The 17,605-nt window shown below is 33.0% G+C and overlaps 1 non-coding gene across 4 annotated transcripts in view; it reads left to right on the forward strand.

Moving 5' to 3' along the window:
* Positions 1-17,605, forward strand: part of LOC147832946 (uncharacterized) — a 62,313-nt gene that overhangs the window by 32,815 nt on the left and 11,893 nt on the right. For 2 of the 4 annotated variants that reach the window (XR_015515373.1, XR_015515375.1), the window contains exon 4: positions 373-804. The exons of the other annotated variants lie outside the window; for them this stretch is intronic. This is a non-coding gene — a transcript (uncharacterized LOC147832946). Of the gene's footprint in view, positions 1-372; positions 805-17,605 lie in introns of those variants that run through there. 4 annotated transcript variants of the gene reach the window in all.

Raw genomic sequence — 17,605 nt, forward strand, 5'->3', positions numbered from 1 at the left:
AAATGTTTTAAAAAAGAAAAAATCACAGGAGAGCAAATCATTTTGACTTGAACTATATTAGCCTCTGCCTTCTCCCAGACTGGACGTTCTGTTTCTAATAGCTAGCCTGTCATTTGTAAGGTTATTAATCGCTGACTGGTTGATAAGCAGGGCATAATCTGTGGCACAGCTTAATAACGCTCTGATATTTATGAAAGCCATCTGGTTGGAGTATTTATAGAATGATCTGAAATTTCATTGTTTCTGTCAAGCATCTGGCTGCTGTGAGCTCCACTGGCCGCCGTCCCACACACTTTTGGAAACAGTCTGTCTGCGTCTAGATTTACCTATTCCTCTCTCTCTCTCTCTCTTCTTTCTGTTTTTTTCTCACAGTCTTTCAGCTCATTCTTGTGAACCTGAAAAAAGGGGCTACTTTTCAATGAACATGCAATGGAAGTTTTATGGCTTGGCATCGCATGAGAAGGTCTGGGTGTAATCGGCTCTGAACAATTGATTTCAAAACTTTTATTTTTATTTTGTTTTGTTTACAGAGTCATTAAAGACAAATCTAGCCAAATCCGAAATAACTACTAACAGATATTAGGGCTGCATGATATATCAAAACAGTAATCGCAACATCAGTATCAGTATCACGTATTGCAGAGAAATGCAGAACATTAAATCAACTTTATGCACCAATCATTTGTGTGCCGCGTACATGGCTTTGTTAAATCAAATCTGACCAATCAGATGTACTAAATAGTAAAAATATTGATGCAGTGCAACATTTTTGTCAATCTCAATAAAGTTTATGTTATAGCTGGAGTCGCAAATGTACAGGCATTTCAAGGCAGGAAACTTTCCATGAGAATTAAAGGGAATCTACACTACCAGACAAAAGTCTTGTCGTGGGTCCCAGTTGTAAGAGAAGCACATAATAACTTGACTATTAGTTGATCAATTGTAAGAGTGGCAGAAGGTCAATTTTTATTTTATTTTATTATTTTTGATGAATCATCTGTTGAACTGCATCCCAAAATATAGTCAATATTCTCACAGAAATCAGTCAAGTTTGGTGAAGGAAAACTCATGGTTTGGGGTTTCATTCAGTATGGGGGAGTGCGAGAGATCTGCAGAGTGGATGATCAACATCAACAGCCCGAGTTATCAAGACATTTGTGCAGCCCATCACATTATAAACCACAGAAAAGGGCAAATTCTTCAGCTGGATAATGCTCCATGCTGCTTTCACGCTAGCTTTTTAGGTCCGCACCCGGGTTAGTCTGATGTCAGAGTGGTTGATTGAGCTAGTATGAACATGTCTTCTGAACTAGGGTGCGCATCCATGTACCCGAGTACATCTAAGGTGTCTGGGGTACAGTTTGCGCAAACCCTGGTCCGGTTCTCTTCCAGAAAACCACCAACTGTACAACAAACTTTCGTTCTCATAACGTTCATTCACGTATGTGTGGAAGTTTATAATGTTTTGTCCGCAGATATACACGAGTCGCTTTCTGTATGTCCAAAACCAAAAGATTCAGTAAAAGCAGAATGACCATGATATGCGTACGTCTTTCGAATTCGACCCTTTGCTTTCGTAGTCATCACCTAGCAACAGTCATACACAAAACAGCAGCTCGATGACGCAAGCGTACCAGGGTTACAAATAGAAGACGCAGTGAACACAAACCAGTCGAGAAAGTGGCAAGGGGGGATAATCGAACTTGGGTACGGCCTAGGCAACTGAACCAAGTGTAAAAGCATGCTAAGATATTCATTTGGTTGCTTTCATTTATTTATTGATTGTATTAAACAGAACATAATACTAGCTTTAGATAATATGACAATATTACTTGAAGTAAATGTCTTCAAGGCGAAGCAGTGGCGCAGTAGGTAGTGCTGTCGCCTCACAGCAAGAAGGTCGCTGGTTCGAGCCTCAGCTCAGTTGGCGTTTCTGTGTGGAGTTTGCATGTTCTCCCTGCTTTCGCGTGGGTTTCCTCCGGGTGCTCCGGTTTCCCCCACAGTCCAAAGACATGCGGTACAGGTGAATTGGGTAGGCTAAATTGTCCATAGTGTATGAGTTTGTGTGTGAATGTGTGTGTTGATGTTTCCCAGAAAGGGGTTGCGGCTGGGGGCATTCGCTGCATAAAAACTTGCTGGATAAGTTGGTGGTTCATTCCGCTGTGGCGACCCCGGATTAATAAAGGGACTAAGCCGACAAGAAAATGAATGAATGAAATGTCTTCAAATGTCCTGACAAAAAATTTGAAAGCATCTGAAATCCATCTAGGATCATTACAAATTAAGCGTAATTTAGCTTATCACTTAAAATATTTGAACTACTTTTTGCGAATGCAACATTGCTTTAGTTAAATAGTCCATAAACATACTAAACTCCACTTCTGTACTTTTGTCTTTGTATTGCTCCCATTTGTCATGCAGACAGAGAGTGTGATACATGTGTTTTGTGTTGGGAATGTAGTGCAGATTTAGTTCCATCTCAGTTGGAAAGGATTATTTTAAAGAGACAGCTCTCGCAGGCATTTTAAGGCTGTTTTATGTCACCAATTAATCACAATCATTTGGCCTTTGCACGGTGACTAAATGTGGATGTTTTAACATGGTTACAAGCCAAATCCAAGATCTTCACAGTGAGCTTTCAGAGGTCACTCTCTCAGATATATGTATTTTTAAGATTGTACATATTTAAGGTTGTAAACATCGTGTATTTACAGCTAAACAAAACAATGTTTGTGAATCCTTAATGTCATAAATACTTGTATGAGTGTAGTTGTGTCGACCATTTCAATGTGGTCATGTCATTGGCCCTTGAACATTTCCTGCTTGTTGCCAAACTGTTTCATAACTGTAACAAGAGGCAATTCAATCATATCTTAATGTTAAAACACCCCCCATAATTGTGACATACACCTACTTTTGTGCTTCCTTTGGTATAGCTGTCTGCCACAAGTAGATGTCATCAGGTGGTTCCCAACCTTCCCTGAGTGTTTCGACTAAGGGAAGGTTGGGAACCACCTGATAACATTATTTATCAATATGTGGACTTTTTGGATTCATGAAAGCTATGGAAATCAAAAATGCAATACAGGTAATACATTAGGACCATTATTATTGCTTACATTCCTCAAAATGGTCAATACTTGTATTGATAAATGCCTAAAGTTACCCCAAACCTAACCATAACCATTTCACCATGACAATTTAATACAATGAAATGTGGAAATTATGATTTTAGTATCAATATATAGCATTAAATACAGTTTATTCAACAAGCTCTATAGAGATTTCCTGGGTTTCTTCTTTATGGGTATTTGGAGTTTTGCTTAAGAGCGTCCTCTGGCTTTTGGAGGACATTTAATTAATATTTATTGTAAATGATTTATGTTTTGAGTCAGAATTGTGTCCCCTCCTGAATATTTTCTGTTTAACGAAAAGAAGACTTTACAAACATTAAAAGCATGTTAAATGTTATGAGTAAAGCTTCTACTTTTACATTACTTTTGGGAGAACATAAAGCCAAAAATATTGGTGCAATATTGTTCTATCATCATTAAGTGTACATTTACATTGTCATTTAGCAGACGCTTTTATCCAAAGCGACTTACAAATGAGGACAAGGAAGCAATTTACACAACTAAGAGCAACAATGAATAAGTGCTATAGGCAAGTTTCAGGTCTGTAAAGTCTAAGAAGGGAAGTATTAGTAATATTAGTTTTTTTTTTTTTTTTGGGTACAGTTAGTGTGATATTCAGAGAGGCAATTGCAGATTTGGAAGTGAAGTGGAGACTAAATAGTTGAGTTTTTAGTCGTGTAACATTTATATATGTGCAAAAATGAAATGACTCATTTATTCTGAGCTGTATGTACTGTATTTTAAATTATATGACATTTTAAATGATTAAAAACATCTTACTGGCAAATGGGTGAATACTAGTGGTATTTTGTGGCCGAACTTTGGGTCTAAGATGTCATAATGTTATTGTCGCTATAAATATAACCATCACTTGACTGCATAAGACCAACCAGTGATCTAAACATGACCTCTCTGGACAGAAATTTAACATATGGATCTGTCGGTTGCTTTTTAAAATGTCTAATAATCTTGTTTAAACCGGCCCCTTTTTGTAGCGCCGTACAACAGAATTTTGCAAGCTCAAATAGCTTGACCAGAGCATTTTTCAAAAATCAACAATTAATGAGTATTTTGGGGCCCAGCAAGTCTGTTAAAATGTCATAAAATGATTGTTATTAATATTATTCATTTTATGTATTTAATTTTATTTATTTTTAAAATTTAATTTAAACCATTGCTAATTTTTGTTATAAATAGTGCGAGTTTTATTTTATTTAATTTTCATTTTATTTATTTATTTATTTATTTATTTATTTATTTATTTATTTATTTTATTTATTTATTTATGTGTTTGTTTGTTTATTTATTTATTTTATTTTATTTTTAACATTTTATTTAAACTATTGCTGCTTATTTAGTAAATCATTATGTTTGTTATCCAATTTGTTATCATTAATTAATTTATTCAATAATTATTAATTAATGAGTATTTTGGGACCCAACAATTCTGTTAAGATGCTATAAAATTGTCTTTATTATAAATATTACTAATATAATTAAATGTTATTGGTATTATTTAATTCTCTTTTTTATTGGATTTTATTTGAACTATTCCTACACATTCAATAAATCATTATTTATCTAATTTGTCATCATCATCTCATTAAAGACGACTACTGTAATTCCACTTTTATTCTTCTTCTGCTATACCGAAAACCCCCTTTTATCTCTTTCTCTTTGTGTTCGAGAGACAGATATGCTTATGTCTTTAAGAGTAAGCGTTGTGGGTGGTGGATGTGCATGTGAAAGTGTTCATAGGTGTGTGTGTGCGTGTGCGTATGTGTCAGACAGTCTACAAGGCGAGAAAGAGATAGAGAGTGAAAAGAGAGCAAGAGGAGAAAAAAAGTGGTGTGTTCAGGCAGCACCAGACTGGATGGAGAGCGGCATGTTTGTGTTGGAGCTGTTAGCTGCATATTTGGACCACATGTGCTCCGAGTTTGGGAGTAACAGGCCAAATGAAAGGCACATTGTACCCCAGAACTGCAGCGTCTGCACTTGTGCCCATGCAAAGCAACCAGTTTGTGTAGAGAGAAGAGGAAAAAAAAAAGGCAGACTTGGAGTGACAAAGCTCCAGATGGAAATCAATGTCATTAGTCAGACAGACATGCCAGTTCTGGTGCTGCGGCTGCTGGATCTGCCACGCGCATAACTGTGGTTGCAAACTGATTTTCGGTTGTTTTATGTGAGCCGAAAGAGTAAAGTGTTACTCCTCCGACTGTATTTTTTTCTGCTGAACGCTGAAATGCCTGAGGTTACGACTTAAGTCTGCGTAAATGCTCTAAAATTTATGGTTCGTCTTGTAAAGTCAAATATAGTCGCGTAAGACCATACATAGTACACTGAAACGAAATATTCATTGGATTTAATATTTTTTTTCAAAGGTACGTGGCTGTAAACAATTTATAAAGGCTGAATTTGAACAAGCAAAGTGAATTCAGTAATGTTCAACTAAATTTGTTTGTTTGAATTCAGCTTATATACACTCACTGGTCACTTTATTAGGTACACCTTACTGGTACCAGATTGGACCCACTTTTTTAATTATTTGATTTTATTTAAACTATTGCTACTTATTGCATTAAATAGTTTTTATTTTTATTTATTTATTTTTATTGGTATTTAACGAGACCATATGTAATAGTATATAATACATAGAATAAGAAAAATGACAGACTGTCTTATAGTTTTCTAATTTTCCTCACTATCCCCTCAGAATAAAATCAAATTAAATGTATTATTAAAAACAAACATATCCTCTGAGAAAGAAAAAAAAACTGAATAAGTTTACAAATAAAAAAGTAAGTAAAAAAATCATCATCATTACCTAATTTATTCAATATTTAATGAAATAGTGAAGTGATTCCAGTTATATTATTAGTTTGATTTAATTTAATGTATTAATTAAAACAAACAGATCCTTTGAGAAAGAAAAACAAATGAGCAAATGCACAAATAAAAGAGAAAATAAGAGTGAAAAAAGATCAAGTAAATCATTATTTGTTATCATTATCTAATGTATTCAATAATTAATAATAAAAGAGTAGTTGGGGTCCGTTAAGATGTCATAAAACAATTCTTGTCATAAATATTACTTGTTTTATTTAATTTAATGTATGAATTAAAAACTAACATATCCTCTAAGAAAGAAAAAAAAAAGAAAAAATTAGGAAATTTACAATTAAGAGAGTAAATAAGAGCAAACAAAGAAAAAGATAAAGTAAATCATTATTTATTATCATTATCTAATTTATTCAATAATAAATACTTAATGAGTATTTTGCGGCTCAATGAGTGTTACAATGTCATGCAATGATTCTTGCTATAAATATGACTAGTTTTATTTTGTTTTGTTTTATATATTTTTTTATTTTTTTGTTTGAATTTATTTAGCATTTTATTTTGTAGCAAATATTTTAATGAGTATTTTAAAGCCCAAAGAGTGTGTTAAGACCGGTTTAATTGAATTTAATGTATTAATTAAAAACAAACATATCCTCTAAGAAAGAAAAAAAAAAAAAATATATATATATATATAATTGAGCAATGATACAGATAAAGTAATTTTTTTATTATAATTATTTATGATTATTTGTTATCATCTAATTTATTCAATAAATAAAAAATAATGAAGATCAATTATTATTTTGGGGCCCAGCCAGTCTATTGAGATGTCATAAAATGATTCTTGCTATAGATATTACTAATTTTATTTAATTTTATTTAAACTACTGCTACTTATTCAGTAAATCGTTATTTGTTATCTAATTTGTTATCATCATTTATCTTCTTCACAAAGATGAATCAATATTTCCTCTTTACAGTTATTCACTTCACTGTATTGTCGAATATATATATATATATATATATATATATATATATATATATATATATATATATATATATATATATATATATATATATATATAAATATGAAGAGTGTAATTCAGCTGTTGGTCGGACGGGGGCGATAATGAGCTGTGATCATCATGGCTGTGAAGCGTTGTACACTTTCTTTCGTGTCTTCCATGTAGCGCTCGCAGGTTCTGAGAACATGAGAGCACTTCACAACAAAAAAACCCAAACCACACGCATTCTCCCTGCTGCGTCTCTGCACATTTTTGAGTCTCTGCCAGCCACTTTCAGACGTTTCTCCTCCCCGAGTAGAGCTATTTGTCACTTTAGAATCAAGCGCACGTTGAGCTATGAAACATGCCGTGCTCAAGATGCTTCTTCTGGCATGTTGAAGGGAACTTCATTGGGTTTTTAAATGACACATCTGTGTGGTTGTTGCTTCTTTCTGCATGTATTTACAGCATTTGAAGAACATTTTAGATTATACGCCCTTTAAATGGTTAATAAGTCAAATCAGACTGTAAACAAAGTGATGACTGGCAGTACATTAGCAGTAAGCAGGAGCAAGATGACATGTGATCTTTTATATGTCATCTCTCTCTTGCTTAAAGTCAAATGTAGGGGTTTTGATCTTTTCTTTATTGCTTAATTTCTGCCAGGGGTTAATAAACAGTTGCACCCGTTATATTTATTGATGTATTTTATTTTAAATTAAATTGACAAAAACATGGCTTTGTGGATGTTCTGTAGGACTGTGTGTCCTGTCAGTTCATTGTGATGAATATAGATTGAGCTGCTCAATATAGAGTTACAGCATCAACACACTGAGATTTTATGCATCCGCAATACTCTCATTGCAGGATGTGTATTGTCAAGTCAAATGATAGTTGAGCTGTTCAGATTACATGTGTTTTATGGATTGATTCATTGAAATGTTTATTAATAGCTGCTAGTGTTATTTTTTTTATTATTGGATTGATTTTATTTAATTTATCCGGTGAAGAGTATTTTACATTTGATTGTTCAATTTCTGTAGTGGAAATTTATGTTATGTGAGTTGATCTGGACTGGATTGTAAGTAAAATTAAATACAGTAGATTTAATACATTTTATTTAAAATAAAATATATATTTTTTTTTGGTAAAATAGTACAATACAATTATACCTTAAAATAAAGTAAAATAGTACAAAATATAAGACCAAAGTAAAATAAAATAAAAAATAGTAAATAAATAAATATATATATATATATATATATATATATATATATATATATATATATATATATATATATATATATATATATATATATATATATATAATGTGTATATTAAAAATATTTGTTTAAAATAAAGTAAAATAGGACAATAAAAAATAGTCAAATAAAAAGAATATATCTAAAATAATTTAAAAATAAATTTTAATAGTACAATAAAGTAATATTGTAAAATAATCAAATAAAATAGTAAAATAAAATATGAATAGTCAAATTAAAAATATATTTTTAAAATAATAAAAGTAAAATAGTACTTTCAAATAAAATACTACAATAAAAATAATGTAAAATAAATTAAAATAGTTAAATAAAGAGTAAAATTAAATTAAAAGTCAAATAAAAAATATTTAAAATAATTAAAACAATAAAGTAAAATATTACAATAAACTAACATTGTAAAATGAAGATAACTAAAAATAGTCAAGTAAAATAAAATAAAAATAGTAAAACACAATAAAAAATACATAAAATAATTTAAAGAATAAATTAATCTAAAATATAAAGCATTGTTAAACATGCAACAAAATTACTCAACTAAAATAAAAAAATGTAAAATAAATGTAAAATATGGAAACACAAACTCACTCAAACTGTTCTTGAGGTATTGTCAAATAAATAAATAAAAATGTAATAATGAATAAATAAAATAAATACAAAATAAATACAACTACAGAACACATAAAACAAAAGCACTGTAAAACATGCAACAAAATTACCAAAAACTGAATTAAAACTAAAGAAAATCGAAAATGTCAAATTTACAAATGCAAATACAATCCAACTGATTTTTATTTTACTTTTATTTTTTTTTTACTTGAACTGGAAGTTGTTAATTTTTTGATTGGACATAAAATAAAATATTCAGTAAATAAAAAAAATAAAAAAAATTAATTAATATAAAATAAAATCAACTAAATAAAAATGTATTAATAAATAAATAAATAGATGAATTAAAAATAAGTAAATTAATACAACTACAAAACAAATTAAATAAAAAAAATTTAAAAAGCCTGCAACAAAATTACCTAAAACTCTACTAAAACAAACAAAAAAAAAAATCATAAATGTAAAAAATGTACAAATACTGAGTTTTTTTACTTGGACTGGAGATTTTTCATTTTTTTGGACATAAAATAAATCTAAATAAAATAAACAATAAAAAAATTAAAGAGTAAAATAATAAAAAAAAAACAATTTAATTAAAAGTTCTATAAGACATGCAACACAAATACCAAAAACTCAAAATGAAAACGAAAATGGCACATAAACAAGTACAAACTGCCTCAAACTGTGAGTGTTTTTTCTTCCCCTTCATAAAATGAGCACATCTGATTACCTCTATCAGTTTCAGTGCTCCACCTTCTTGGTATCTTCAGTTTTCTCAGCGCCATGGGAAAAAAGCGCACTCACTTGCACGACTTCTCACTGACCCGGAACAGCGTCTGTAATCTGTGTGGCTCCACGGCCCTAAAACAACACAGGCCGATCCTGCACAAATACGCCAGACGGGGGCCCACGGAAAACACCCATCCTATTAAAAGCCATAGATTTCAAACACGGCCAACTATCTTTGCCAGCTTATCATTCAACCACACCCAGAGCCACAAACATCAGCTTCACAGCTCCGCCAGTCTGTTCTGCCAGAGGCATTGATGAAAGGGCGTTTTTCTGCTAATGATCGCCCGCGAGCTGAGTGTGATAAAGCGTGTTGGACGAGCGGATAAGATTTAGGCTGACTGGAATTTGATTGAATAACGGCCTGCATGATGATGTGAGGAAGACTAAAGCTTGATCGTTCTGTTGTCCAGATGTGGACCACTTTTATTTAATTAGTGCTGCACGATATTGAAAAAAACGACATTGAATTATTTTGATTTTCCTTGATTTTATATATATATATATATATATATATATATATATATATATATATATATATATATATATATATATATATATATATATATATATAAATAAATAAATATATATATATATATATATATATATATATATATATATATATATATATATAATTTTGTTGATTTTATATATATATATATATATATATATATATATAAATTTACATAATTAAATGTATACATTACATATACATATTTACATTTTTATGTATTTATCTGAAATTAACTTTAATTTAATTAACTTTTGTTTTTAAATAGTTAATTTTCTTTCTTTATTTATTTCTTTCTTTATTTATTTATTTAATATAATTATATATGATAAAAAGATGAGAATAAAATAATAAAAAATATAATAATAATAATAAGAAAATGATATACATAATTATATTTTTATAAATGATATACATAATTCAAATTACATATCATACATTATATATATACATACACACACTCACCGGCCACTTTATTAGGTACACCTGTCCAACTGCTCTTTACTACAAATTTTTAATCAGCCAATCACATGGCAGCAACTCAATGCATTTAGGCATGTAAACATGGTCAAGACGATCAGCTGCTGTTCAAACTGAGCATCAGAATAGGGAAGAAAGGGGATTTAAGTGACTTTGAACTAGGCATGGTTGTTGGTGTTGGTCTGAGTATTTCAGAAACTGCTGATCCACTGGGATTTCACACACAACCATCTCTAGGGTTTGCAGAGAATGGTCTGAAAAAGAGAATGGACATAAATGCCTTGTTGATGCCAGAGGTCAGAGGAGAATGGTCAGACTGGTTCCAGCTTATAGAAAGGCAACAGTAACTCAAATAAGCACTTGCTACAACCGAGAAGAAGAGCATCTCTGAACACACAACACGTCCATCCTTGAGGCGGATGGGCTACAGCAGCAGAAGAGCACAACGGGTGCCGCTCCTGTCAGCTAAGAACAGGAAACTGAGGCTACAATTTATGAAACCTTGCCTGCTCTGATGAGTCTCCATTTCTGCAGACCCATTCGGATGGTCGGGTCAGAATTTGGCATCAAAACCTTGAAAGCATGGATTCATCCTGCCTTGTATTAGCTGTTCAGGTTGGTGGTGGTGGTGTAATGGTGTGGGGGATAATTTCTTGGCACACTTTGGGTCCACAGTTGGCAACACAAGGTGGCGTCTCTCTGCCGTCTTCTTCTTCGAAGCCTATCATTCATATTAATGAAGTTGCAAGTCATACACAATAAAAAGCGCTGATTGGTGGTCTGGAAGGATTATTAAGTGTGCTTTCACATGTGAAGCGATTCAGTTGTTCAGAAACAGAGATTACAAATGTTACATTGTTGCTCTTTGCTCTTGGTGCGGTTCGCTTTCACATTGCAAAGTTTCTAATCGGACCAAAAGAGCTAAAACAAGTCACGTGCGAGTAAACTCTCCTCACATTGGTCAGAGTGTCAGGGTTTATTTTGCAGCGTCCCGCTCAGCTGTCAGGAGAGGTGGTGGTTTGATGGTAATTGACAGGGTGCGCGTGCGCGACGTGTCTGAGGAGAGACGCGGTGGGGAGGGGTGAAAAGGGTGCGCGACGATGCCTATTTGAGGACCGAGAGGGAGACGCGAGATTACCGGGAGATCATCACTCGTTTGCAGGCATCCGGAGACTCGCGAAACTTCCCGCCCAACTCATAATTCTCTCTTCATATAGCCGTATGCCTATTACATGTCCATAAAACACTGTGATATAACCGTGCTCGGATCGGATCCCTTTCTCACTGCAATCGAACCGCTCCAGGGTTCGTTTTAATCAAGCCGAGACCACCTCATTCAAGCGATCTCGGAGCGATTACTTTGGCGCGGAACAGAGCGTGATTGCCCTGTTCACATATGCCAAACAAACCACGCTAACTAGGCAAACGAGACAGGTTCCGAAACAAAAGTGTAGGTGTGAAAGCACCCTAAGTCTTCTCATGAATTAATGCTGAAATCTCAATGACGTCACGTTGCACCCGCCAGTACAGACATCCGGTCTAAACGCTGGAAATTACACAAGGATATAATCGACATGACGAAGTTTCAAAATTTATTTTCAAACCGGAAGAGGGAATTTATTTATAAATAAACAACCAGTTTTCACTTTTTTGTAAAATATAAGTGTCATAATAGTGTTTATAGCAGCATGGGACACAAATATGACTGTCAACATCTCAAAAAATGTGTTTTGGTGTTTCGTGACCCTTTAATTAAACCCATCTCATAAAAATGAACTAATTGGATTTGTCTGTTTCTGCTGCTAGATATAGGGTTGGACATTGAATAATCATCATGAACTCTCTTAAATCTGTAAAATCGGAGTGCCTGTAAGTCAGGAGCTGGCCAGCGTTGCCTCAGCATCAGCTCCTGCAGCGTCAGTCTTTATTTTAGGAAGGAGGATCATGTTTCGGCCATGAGAAGAGAAGAGAATCCAACAGGAAGACACTCAGTGGGACACCACACTGTCTGTTCACCCTCAGGCTCTCTCTCACACACACACACACACACACACACACACACACACACACACTGCTTAAACTCCAGCTGAACTGCACATCAATATCCTCATGGCCTCAGCATGTTAATAAGAGAAGAGCTCTGCTTGTGGTCAGTTCTCATGGGCAGCATAAAACATCACCACAACACACACTGATTTCATAACACTGAAACTCCTGGTGCGGACGCCTTTCAGATTTACTGATGAGAAGTTCATATTGGTTGAGGGGAAATAGTGATATAGAATAGCTTTGTGACACCTGTATCGAAATATCAGGAGTATTATCTCGATACTATTTGCTTGATTATAAAAATCTGTTTATTTACAGTTCAATAGAGGGCGCCGTTGAACCTGAGTTTGCATTCAGCATGCAGTTAGTAAAATAAAGTTGGAAATACCCTCTATTTCTGTTTGTTTTATATAAAACAGGGAAACAATAGTGAGGCTTTAATATGTTGTGTTTTATTAGACTGACTTTTATTCGACCTTTGTTTGTTGTGAATACACCCCCTCTAGTGGCGGAGATTATATAATGTGTTAATGATGCCATATCTGTGCAAGGAACGTGGTATCAGATATACAGCAGGCGAATCTGTAGCATCAAGTCATCAAAATTTCATCAATTCATCAAAACAGATCAGATGTCATTTATTATTACTATCTGTAAAGCTCAAACGGAGCTGTCTGCAATGACTGCTGTTTAAAATCTTCATCTTTGTGGTTATTCTACTGTATAATCAGTCTGCGGAAACGGCAAGGCAACTCTAAACAGCGCTTTTATTAGGCTGGTTAACCTGAGGATGTGTACTTCAGATATAAGCACGCTGAAGACAATTTCAGCTGTAAAAAAGTCTGTTTAGAAGTCATGGCAGATTGTGAGGTCAGACTGAGGTGCTTTCAGAGCTTCTGCTGCAGATCAAGTCCATTTGTGGTCAGATTTCACATGAATTGGTTGCTGTAAAATAAAGTGAAAATCTTATGAATTGGAATACATTTTCCAAGCCAAATTTTTATTTCTAAGAAATACAGATATTGTGCTTCATTTTTCAACTAAAAACACATAACATCAGCTTTAATTAAATGTTCTGAAAATTGCCAATTATTATATATATATATATATATATTTATATATATATATATATATATATATATATATATATACATACATACATACATACATATATATATATATATATATATATATATATATATATATATATATATATATATATATATATATATATATATATATAAATATATATATATATATATATATATATATATATATATATATATATATACACACACATACATATACATATATATATATATATATATATATATATATATATATATAATTATTTTTTTATCTAGTGTAAAGAGGCACAATCTATATTCTCTTTTTTAATAGTAAAGAAATCAATAATTAAACAAATACTATTTAATACATTTAGCAAATATTTATCACTGGTAAATGAATAATGGATGAAACTTGTTTAAATATAAAATTACCCTTCATGATGTAACTTCCACTGCACGTTTAACATAACATAAAAAATAAATAAATAAAAATTTGTAGTAAATTTGTTTACCATGTTATTTGAAATCTGCCCACATTAAATGCAGATAATCTGTTGCTTAACTACACTATTCACATTTATGAGGCTTTTTTTTTTTACTTTTGGCATCTAAATTACCTCGAATTTCAACTGAAATAAAAAATCTTAACTTCTTTTAAAAATAGTAATTTTAATTAACAATTTGCATTTTTTTATTAGTAAATTTTTCATTATTTTATTTATTTTATTTTATTTTTACACCTCATACCAGTGAAGCCTTTTATTAAGCAACTTTATTTCTTTTCTTTTAATTTATTTTTAATTAGTTTTTTATTATTATTTAAATTTATTTTTATTAATTAATTTATTAATTATTTACACCTCCTACCAGGGGAGTCTTTTATCAAGAGACTTTTTTTTTTTAATTTTATTATTATGATTATTATTTTATTTTATTAAATTAAACTTTTTTTTTATTTATTTATTTATTTAAAAAAAAATTTTTTTTTTACACATCATACCAAGGCGCCTTTTTACTTTTTGATTTTTTTTTTCATTTCATATTTTTCATCTTGTTATTTTTTTATGCATCTTAAAACCAGGTATTAAACCGTGTATACTTTTGACCCAAACTAATGAACCAGGTGTTACAATGTAAGTCTTGAGCCTGTAAACCTCAAACTTCATCTGTGCGTCTCATTCAGCTCTTCTTGTGACCCGATGACCAAAGCAGACCAGTGGGAGAAACAACAAAGAGCCGTTTTTTAGTATTATTTCCAACAGGTTGATGTGCTCCAATAATCTGGAGAGGATGTGTCTTGTATAATTCCTTCTTTTCTAGCAGCATTTTCTCTCTCCCCCTTTCATTAGGACCAAGGCTTTGTGGGTTATGAATGAGTCTGTCTGCTTCCCCACAGCTGTTCTCCATTACTGAGCCCTCGCATGTGTTGTGTGTGTGTGTGTGTGTGTGTGTGTGTGTGTGTGTGTGTGTGTGTGTGTGTGTGTGTGTGTGTGTGTGTGTGTGTGTGTGTGTGATACGAGCCAGATCTGGAAGCCTAAGCTCTGCCAGGTAGCGGTGATGAGACGCAGGGTTCAGGTGTGTGTGAGTGTGTGTGACGGCGAGGGGAGTCGTTTCCGGACCCTTATGCTATAAAAGAGTCTTATTTTCCCTCCGCTCAGCCTCACTATTTACAGTTGAAGTCAGAATTATTACCCCCCCCCCCCCCTCAAAATTTCAAAACATAAGTTTTAATAACTCATTTCTAATAACTGGTTTATTTTATCTGTCATAATGACAGTAAATAATATTTGACTATATATTCTTCAAGATACTAGTGTACAGGTCAATTAAATAGGCTAAATTGTCCGTAGTGTATGAGTATGTGTGGATGTTTCCCAGAGATGGGTTGCGGCTGGAAGGGCATCTTCTGCGTAAAAACATGTGCTGGATAAGTTGGCAGTTCATTCCACTGTGGCGATCCCGGAATTATAAAGGGACTAAGCCAAAAATAAAATGAATGAATGAATAAATAACTTTATTTTTATTGTGATTATTCAGTTTCTGTACCTAAGATTCCCCAGAAAACCATCAAGTAATGCTATTCAAACTATCTTGTGAAGCTGAATTCATATCGAAATATTTATTGCAGAAAAATAAATCATCGCAGTATCACATTTTCCCAAAATCGTGCAGCCCTATCCTGAGACCAATCACACATCAAAACATGACCTCCCTGGACAGAGTTTTAAAATATGGAGCAATCGCTCGCTTTTTTAATGTGTAATCATCTTGTTTAGAGTGGCACAGTGGGTATCAAGATCGCCTCACAGCAAGAAGGTCGCTCGTTTGAGTCTCTGCTGGGCCAGTTGGCATTTCTGTGTGGAGTTTGCATGTTCTCCCTTTCTTAGCATGGGTTTCCTCCGGGTCTCCGGTTTCCACCACAGTCCAAACACATGCGCTATAGGGGAATTGAATAAGCTAAATTGGCCAGAGTGTATGTGTGTGAAAGAGTGTGTGTGTGTTTTCCAGTGTTGGGTTTTAGCTGGAAGGACATCCGCTGCATAATAACATATGCTGGATTGGTTGGCAGTTCATTCCTCTGTGGTGACCCCTGATTAATAAAGGGACTAAGCTGAAGGAATCGACTTGTTTAATTCTGCCCATGCTCTTTCACAGCGCCTTACGATAAAAATAGGCAAGTTATTGTATAACGATGCTTTGTTCTGTAGGCAATCAAAATGAAATATTGCTTAAGGGAGGTAATCATTTTGGGAGGTAATAATTTTTAATTTTGAAAAATAATTTTTGAATAATTTTGGAGGTAAAAATGGCTTAATAAAAAATTTAATACTTTTAACCAAAAAAAAAATAAATAAATAAATAATCTTTCTCCAGAAGAAAAAATATTAAAGGAAATACTGTGAAAATTCCTTGCTCTGTTAAACATCATTTGGGAAAAAACCATGTGACTTCAACTGTACATATCACTCACATCTTATATTGCACTACCTTTTTTCCTCCGCTACCTCTCTCTCTCTCCTGGTGTAATTTATCCCTATAAATGAAAACCGCTTTTTGTCCCTCTTAAAGCTGTAAGCATTATTTTCCTGGCACTGAGCCAGTGATGAATATAGGAGATTCGCCTTGTCTAAAGTGTTTGGGCCATTTTTATGAAACGGTGTAAATCATTGAGGATAGAGACTGCGGTGAAAGGTCACTAACACGTCTTTCCTTTTCTACACAGAGATCCAGATTAATATGTGAGAGCAACAGATGTACAGTCATGTGAAACAAAATAGGACACCCTACGAAATATATATATATACAGTTAAAACCAGAAGTTTACACACACTCTAAAAAAGGAACATGACCATTTTTAAAAATGTCTGATGGTAAAGCACTAAACGTTTACTATTTTAGGTCCGTTAGGATTACCTAAATGATTTACATTTACCAAATGCCATAATAATGAGAGAATTTTTTATTAATTTCTAGACAGTCAAAAGTTTACGCACATTTCCTCGGTATTTTTTAGCTTTGCTTTTAAACTGTTTAACTTTGGTCATGTGTTTTGGGTCTCCTTCCACAAGCTTATCAGAATAGTTTGAAGGAATTTTGGCCCTTTCCTCCTGGCGGAATTGCTTTAACTGAGTCAGATTTGTTGGCTGTCCTGCTCGCACAAGCTTTTTTAACTCTGCCCACAAGTTTTCTATAGGATTGAGATCAGGGCTTTGTGATGGCCACTCCAAAACATTTACTCTGTTGTGCTTAAAGCATATTTTAACTAATTTGGCAGTATGCTTAGGTTCATGGTCTGTATGGAAGAGCCGTTTGTGGCCAAGTTGTAATTTCCTGGCTG

Source organism: Danio rerio, chromosome 18 (assembly GCF_052040795.2).
Source record: "Danio rerio strain M-AB ecotype USA chromosome 18, GRCz13ab, whole genome shotgun sequence".
In the NCBI taxonomy this organism is placed as follows: Eukaryota; Metazoa; Chordata; class Actinopteri; order Cypriniformes; family Danionidae; genus Danio; species Danio rerio.